The sequence below is a fragment of the Equus przewalskii genome, chromosome 1, assembly GCF_037783145.1.
Source record: "Equus przewalskii isolate Varuska chromosome 1, EquPr2, whole genome shotgun sequence".
In the NCBI taxonomy this organism is placed as follows: Eukaryota; Metazoa; Chordata; class Mammalia; order Perissodactyla; family Equidae; genus Equus; species Equus przewalskii.
The window spans coordinates 125121593-125130011 of NC_091831.1; the positions used below are offsets into that span (position 1 = coordinate 125121593).

The window sequence follows — 8419 nt, forward strand, 5'->3', positions numbered from 1 at the left end:
CTCAATGCAGTCAACCCTATGGTGACTGAGAATCTCTCCCTGAGAGATTTGGTTTCTCCTGTAGTACACATGGCTGTGGCAAACTGAACTATTCTCTCCAAAATGTCTGCATAATTTGGTTGTCTTGAGTGTGTTTCAACCTGTTGGTCTTAAACCATTGGTCTTGAAATCAACTGAGTGAATTGCAAGCAGTTGCAAATGTTTCAAAAAATGATAAAGAATAGAATGGAAAACGGCCAGAGTGCATCATGGAAATTGGGTAAGTATTAAGTATTGTTTGTTGAAACTTTGTTCCAGTGTCTGTGTGTGTGCACGTGTGGGCACGGACCCACACTAACAAGCACCTGGGTACTGGGTTGTGATATAATATGTATTTCTTGCTGAGGGTTGCAGTTAAAGTTTGAAGGCCATGATCTGGTAACACCCAGGGGCTTTCTGAAGATCCCCGAGCCAAACAGAGGACGGCTGCCTGCTGCAGGGAAGCAGATCTGATTCAGTGGGCAGGACTGAAGATCCTGGACAATTTGCCCATCCCCCAGGAAAGCTGGGACGGTGGCCTGCACTGGGGACTGCAGTCAGGGAGGAGGGAAGATTCTTCAACTGGAAGGTGGGGAGATTAAAGCTTGTGACAGGTGCTGTGATACTTGAATCAAGTCATCAGGACTCAGAAGACTCCTCTCCATGCGCAAGCACACATAAATACACACCAGCATCGTTTAACACAAACCGAGGAACTGTCTCAGGCGTTTAGCTGTCTCTTTCATGGTGTTTTGTATTTTCCAGGCTACCTTACTCCCCAAGATTGTTTTGTGGCTCCAGATTTTTTAATGACCCATGCAGACTCATTTCAGAACTACTGGCTTTGCCCTTCTTGGATGTCACCCGCTCCCCTGGGTCCAGCATCTCCTGGCATCTTTGGCCTTACACAGACTCCCCCTACTACCCTACCCCAGCAAGGAAGACTAGCGCTCCCTCCCTCTATACAAAATTAGACTCTCCAGAGGTCTGGAGTCATTGCCACAGCCTGTGCAAGGGCTGTCAGCTTTGTGGAAGGGGCATTCTGGGGGTTTCCCAGCTGGGGATGTGTCCTGAGAAAGAGGTGGCAAAAGATTTGGAAGTGTTCTTGAAAATGTGGGCAGTTGACACACCTGGACTACCATTAGGTATTGCTTAATCCAGGAGTAGTGGCAGGAGGTAAAGTCGCCCTCTAGTGCTGGGGACTTCAAGCCCTGCTCTTACTCCACCCTCACTTGGGTCCCCGGGCTGGAGTATGGTGATTCAATGAAGCCAGGACATCGAAAGCCTTCCGAAGAGGAAGCAGGGGAAGGATACATTGAGACCCAGTTTTTAAGGACTATTCAGGCCCTTCAAAGGGGCTTCATCAGATTGGCAACTGTAAATCCAGTCCTGTAACAACCTAGGTGTCACCTCTGTTGACCACACCTTTGCTTCTAATTGCCTATGAGCCATGGCCACAGCAAAAGTCTGTGGATAAGTCATTTCAGCTCTTTAAGTTCCATCTTCCTCACCTGCAAAATGGTTCTAATAGTATCTTTCATAGGGGGTTGTAAGGATAACAAAAATTAACACATGGAAATGCCCTGGTACAGTAACTAAAGCAAAATAGCCATGCCACCGATCGATCAGTTATCACAAACATCCTTACAATGCTATCACATTTTATAATTTGGTTGAAAATTAGTGAAAATGCATAAAGCAAAAATCTCTTCAAATCTTAACCCATTTTTTCTCTTGGGCTTTTCATGTTTTTATTATTGAGTTGTAGAGTGCTCTTTGTATAGGAAAGACATTTACCTTTTGTCTGTTACGTGTGCTGCAAATATTTTTCTCCACTCTGTCATTTGCCTTCTGATTTTATTTATGGTATCTTTTGCCATTCAGAAGTTTGAAATATTTTATGTAATCACATATGTTCCTTTTTCTTTATGGCTTCTGGATTTTTGGGGGGTTATTTAGAAAGCCTTTCTTTTCTGGCTTTCCTGGGCTCATAGCTATGTTCTCCATCCACTCCCCAGAGACAGCTGACAACGAATGTCTTCACTGAGCTCTGCTCTGTCTCTCACACTGGCAGTTGGGTTCCTTATCTATCAACACGGTGTAATAATGTCTGGTGCTGGGAAGTATTACATTGTGTCAGAAGAACACAGAGAAAGGCAAGAGTGGCGGAGCAAGACAGTCTGAGAAGGCAGCGACAGCGTAGGGTGGGAGTTGGTGGAGCTGAGGGGCTGAGAAAGCAGACATGAGGAGGCAGAGGCATTCCATGACCTTGAACTGAGTGTCTGAAAGTCATGCTAGCTGATACTTTGAGTAGGAATTTTAAAGCTAACAGCATCTTGGAAAGGAATTTGGTGGAACTTTTTTCAGAATCCCTTTCATTCTTTACAAGCCCTGCATAGTGGCTGGTCCCCACACCTGGGAGGCGGTATAAAAACCTCCTGCCAAACCCGAAATGAAAGGAAAAGAAATTGGAAAATAGGACCTCAGCTCAAAAGTATGTCTCCTTTTGAGTGAATTTTAATATATATTCCAGGCTCCATAGATTGAATGCTTAAATTTTTTTAAAAAAATCAAGGAAGTAAGGATACTCTAGTTGGAGCAAATCTGAGTTCCTTACCTCCACACAGTTCACCTTCCTAAACAAACAAATGAAAGCAGCCCAGACAGCCACAGACACGAGAGCCCCTACGCTGCACCAACTCTCTCCATGAAACAGCCCTGGAGTCACAGGACCCGGTCCAGGGGGTCGTTTGCCATCGCTGCAGCTCTGGTGGCTGGAGCATTGCCTGATGGCCCCTGGCACCCATTGCTCCTGACTCTGGGGCTCCACCATCAGGCAACAAAGCTATTCTCTGCCTCTGCCGTTGCTACTCTTGTAGCCTTCTCTACCTTGGGGCTTCTGCTCACTGCCTTCTTTCTGCACTTCTGCAGGCTTCTTCCTCCTCCCCAGCCTCCCCACCATGGAATGCCCTCTTGAGACTCACATTCAAACTCTCCAAAAGAGAGGGTCTGACTGGTTCCGATAGTTACTGGCATCCTTTGGGGGTCGTCTCATCGGCTGCTGGATGATTGCTAGCCAGCTGTTCTTGGGTTTGTTGCCCGCTTCTGCTTCATGGTAGCAGGGTCAAGCAGCCAGCTTTCCCCAAAAGGAGCTCCACACGGGCTTTAGGCCCCAAGGAAAAATAAGCTGCTTTCCAATACTGACTCCTTCCAGCAGCGCACCCAGCTACAAGATTTCACTTCTGGCTCCCAAGTTTATAGTAGATTAGAAGCAGTTAATGATAAAGAGGGGAAATGGAAGATGAGAAAGCATTTGTGATCATTAGCCAAACATTATTATTATTATTATTATTATTATTATTATTATTATTTGTATCTTGACTTTATTGCAGGGAAGCTAGGGAGGAGCAGGGCAAGTGGGGGTCTCTGCAGACTCTCCTGTCGCTGAGCAGGCCTGTCAGGTCCCAGGTCTGTCTGAAAGTCAGGAGAGGACCAGCATCTGCCCCCTTGGGTTCATCCTGCAGGCCCTGTGCCCAGGGCCCTCACTACTTGGGGCCGAGTCAGGAAATGGCCTTTCCTGTTTGCCCCAGGGTCTCCAGCAGAGAGTCCACACTGTATTCACAGTCGATGTGAACCTTCTTGCTGGGCAGGTCAATGTCAAACTGAACTTCTCCCAGCTTGTTGAGGCCCTGCGTGACCGCATTATACCAGCCTTCACAGGTCAGGTCCACGGAGAACTGGTGCTTCTTCAAAATCCAGAGTCTCGAGCTATGGGGTTGTCTCAAGACCACCAATAACTCTGAGGTGGTTTGGCCCCCATACTCTAGCCAAACATTATCAACCAATATTTATTAACATTTCAACATATTTCAACACATTTATCATTGTCTAAGCAATAAGGTATGGTTACTAAAAGCCTACAGTGAGGAAACAGGCCAAATCATAATACAAAAAGCATCACTGAGATATAAGTACTCAAGAAGCTACCAACTGGGGTCATTTAGGGTCAGGGCAAGCCTTGCGCCTTCAGTCACCAGAGTCTACCCCTATGTGACAGCACTAAATAGTACTTGAGATTCAGAATAAAGCTGAGATGTGGAAATGTTAAGCTGGGTTCTAAAGACTCGGTGGTTAAGAACAACATAAGTTTTTGATTATCGGTCTGTCATCATGCCTTCATTCTGTTGACAAAAGTCATCTACGGGCCAACTTGTATAGTCTCTGTGCAGACACCAGGCGTTTCACGCTTTTTCATCCTCTAGCCCAGACACTCTTTGGACTGTGTGTTTAGACACAGGCTCCTGGCGTAAATTCCAACCCTAGATGTCAAAACACGTGTTCGTGTTCCACAGCCATCATCTTCATTAATAACTACAGCTGCTGCTGCTGCTGCTATTGAAAATAGCATCAGGCCCTTTACATAGATGAATGCTTTTGATTCCCTTACAATGGCATTACGCCCACCTTGAAGGTGAGAAACTCCAGCCAGGTGCCTGTGAAGGTGTGCTGGCCCCTGGGTGGGACAGGACCTCAGAGCCTGGAGAGAGTGTGAGCCACTTGGGGAACAGAACGACGCTCCCTGGTCTTCCAGGCTGGTTTGGAAGCAGCTTCACTGGGCGGTTCTTGCTCAGGCTCTCTCCTTTTTGTTCTCCTTAAATGTTTATAAGGTTGTTTTTGTGGCTGTGGTTGAAATTTCGGAGAGAGCATTAAAGGGGAGCAGCAGCAGGGGCGGTGGGACGGAGTAAGAAACTTCCCCCGGGAACAAAGTCAAGGCTGGGCCGGCCTCCTTCCCCCACCCTCCCTCTCTCTGCTCTCTTACCTGGCAAGGCCCTTCCAGAGCTGACCTTGGAGGTCCCGGGTTTTGCATTGATGAGGGAAGCAAGGTCCCTTCCATACCTACAATACACACATTTGCCAGAGAATCACCTCAGGATCTTATATTTATTTGGATTCTTAGCAGCTTTTCAGATTATACCACGTTTTTTGTCCGGGATCATTATTAAAAACAGCCACAGCTAACAATTCTACATCATTTCTAAGCTATGTGTGTCACTCAGGATTGCCGCAGGGGGTCTGTGGGATTTGAGGGGAGTTTACAAAAGGGACTGTTTACAAAAGGGTGAGGGCAGAGCTTAGGAAAACTACCAAGGGACAGTGCGGCACCCTGGGGCCAGCAACAGGAGGGAGTGTAGACCCCATCCCTGGGCCTAGAGGGGAGGAAGCGGTGACACCAGTTCCAAGATGGGGGTGTCTATGGAGAGGGTCCTCTGACACTGGCTGTGGCCTTAATAGAGGCACAAAGCCAAACCATGGTGACCTGGCAGGGAGGAAACCAAGGAAATATACCCCCTCCCCACTTTCCTCTGGCCCTCCTGTCACCACTATTGCCCATGGGCCTAAGCCTACTGGAAGCCTGAGTGTGGGAGATGGTCCACGGAGGTCGGTCTCCTGGGAAGCAGCGTAGAGTGGGGAAGAGGCGGGGTGAGTGAGAAAGGTGAATAGGAGATGTCTGGTGCTTCTGTTATCAATGACAACGGTATTAATAAAATTAATATTGTTATATTCATAATGCAGTGACAACAATACTAATAATAGCTTCTATTTAAGCCCCTTCTCTGCGCCTTTCACACCAACTCTGCCCTTTGCAGACAAGGAAATGATGCTTCACAGGCTGCTGTGCTCTCCAGTGTCCCTGCAGAAAAGAAGTTGAGATGACCCTCTGAGAAAAATTAAAACATAAAAGGATGGTCTCTGCTATCTAGGGCATGTTAGTTATCTGTTGCTGCTAACAAATTACCTCAAAATTTAGTAGCATAAAATAGTAAACATTTATTGCTTCACACGGTCTCTGTGGGTCAGGAGCAGTTTGGTCGAGTGGTTCTAACTCAGAGTCTCTCAGGAGATCGTCAAGAGTTGGCCAGGGCTGCAGTCATCCAAAGGCTTGACTGGGGCTGAAGGACCCACTTCCTCTGTGGTCACTTACTCGCCTTGCAAGTTAGTGCTGGTTTTTGTCAGGAGGCCTCAGCTCCTCACCACATGGATCTCTCCACAGGGCCAGCAGAGTGTCCTTAGGACATGGCAGTTGGCTTCCCCCCCAAGTGAGTGACCCAAGAGAGCAAAGCAGGGAGGAAATACACTGCCTGTTATGATCTAGTCTCACAAGTTATTCACCATCACTTCTGCCATATGCTGTTCACGAGAAGCAAGTCACAAAGCCCAGCCCACAGTCAAACCCATCTCTTAGAGGGAAGATTAGTAAAGAACTTGTGGACATATTTTAAAACCACCGTATATCGTGATAACAATATCAAAGATATCGTGGTTATATGATTGAAGAGTTTGGGGGAGACTTGAAACTACACTGAAACTTGACCGTCACCAAGCAAGGTGAAATCTTCAAGCACTCTGTGCTCTGTCTGAGGAAAGAGCATGTCAACAGAAGGCATCTAGTTTCCAAGGCATCTCTGAAAACACGGCCCAGAGGGATAATACTGTGCAGTAAATGGTGAACCCAGTGGACATGAGTTATCTGATAAAAGGAGAGAGGCACACTTGGTTTGCGGACAGGACTCTGTCATGTCTGGATGAAATATCTGTCAGGACTGTCCACTTCCTGTGGGTGGGAGATGCCTTTGGGGAAGGCGGTGTCCTATAGAGGAAGTAGGCGTGAGGATTTCAGCAAATCTAAAGGATCACCTCCATTTAATATCAATTAATTGCTAATTTTGGATGCCTATCAGGGTCTTATGAGTGTGGCTAATGTGACTTGGGCCTGAGCATTTCCAGACCTGCAAAGCTGAGGACTGGATAGCCCCATGAAAGTAGAGGTCCCGCCCTGCAGAGTAATCACTGACTTGAGTGACATCCTGCCTTTTGTGATTGCAGAGCCCGTTCTAGAAAAATTCATGTTCCTTTTACCTTCTTGCACCCTTGAAAGCAAGAGGGTTCACCAACAGCATTACTGGAGCCACCTGTGAAAATCCAGCCAGGGTTCTTTCTGTCAGTACACAGAGGGTACAGACTTCATCAAGTTGGACTAAGTGATCTTCCTTGAATGCATCATCCCAGACATCTGCCTCGTGAAAAAAACAGTGCTAGCTCTTTGTACGTAAGATTTAAAAAAAAAAAAAAAAAAAAACTTCAAAAAAATTCTTGTGATATTAGAGCACTATTTATGACAGCAAAAATAGTGCAAATAACTCAAATATCCAGAAATATGGGGCTAGTAGCATAAACTATGTTACAACCACATGGTGGAATACTATTTAGCTTAAAAGGGAGTGAGCAAAATTTAGTGTGTAGATACAGCATCTTCTGCTTATCTAGATTTCCAGTATAACACCACCATCCCTGCCATCATATTCCACCTCTTACCTGGCTTTGGTTAGTTTATCCTTCCTTCTGACTTTCATTGTAAGCCTACTCTAATCCTTTCTGAGGCAAAATAGTCAAAAAAGAAGGGAAAGAATAAAAATAAAATACTCGATTGAAGAAGAAAGAAAGTGGGCACTCACACACACTTTTGACAGAAGTTTAAAATGATACGGTCTTCTTAGGGTGTAATTTGGAAGTGTCTATTAATTTTTTAAATGTACATGGTCTTTGATTCAACACTTCTAGGAATCTGTCTTACAAAAAGTACTTGCAGAAGTATATAAGATATAAGTTCAAAGGACATTCATTGTTCATTACAAATAATAACGAAAAATTATAACCAATCTGTAGGGGAGGAAGACATTTCCTCTTCCCAAATGGGGGTTCGTCTGGCCGGAGAAAGAATTAAATTCACATGAGACAGAATAGTAAGAGAAAATTAAACAAAGCTTTATGAGGAACCATGGCCCGGGGCCTTTCTTCCCGAAGGAAGAAAGGGCACCGAAGAAGTGGGGTGCACGTAGTGGTTATATACCCCCAAACAGGGTGTTTCACATGTGATTGAAATGTCCCTCCCACAATAGTCACAAGATTGCCCTGTCGGCACAGTGCTTGATAGACACAGCAGGGAGTGGTCGGCTATCTTGGTGGGCGTAGCAGGAGGCTAGTTGATTGTCTGGAGCTGGGCGGTCACAGGTGAGCGCAGCAATCAGTTCCTAGCTTAAGGAAAGAAGCTTAATCCTTAAAGAAATGCCAAAATTGGGAGGGGGAGGGAAGTCAGTTACAGGAGGTTACCAGACTAGCACAATAAAATGCAGATTTAAGTCCTTGCCTTTGGTATTGATTAAGAGTTTTTAGAGAGAAGGTCATCTCCTTTCTTCTTCCTGGTACAGAGAGGGAGGCACCTTTTACAGATAGAGATTTACCTTACAAATGTAAACGTGTCCTAACAAAGGGCAAGTTCCATTCCTCCTTCCCTGTCCCAGTTTATCAAAAGCAACCAGCCTCAAATAATCCTGATGCCAAA

The 8419-nt window shown here is 45.8% G+C and overlaps 1 pseudogene; it reads right to left on the reverse strand.

The window, feature by feature from the left end:
* Positions 1-3563: 3563 nt before the first annotated feature.
* LOC139083961 (copper transport protein ATOX1 pseudogene) lies at positions 3564-3866 on the reverse strand (annotated as a pseudogene).
* Positions 3867-8419: the final 4553 nt, after the last annotated feature.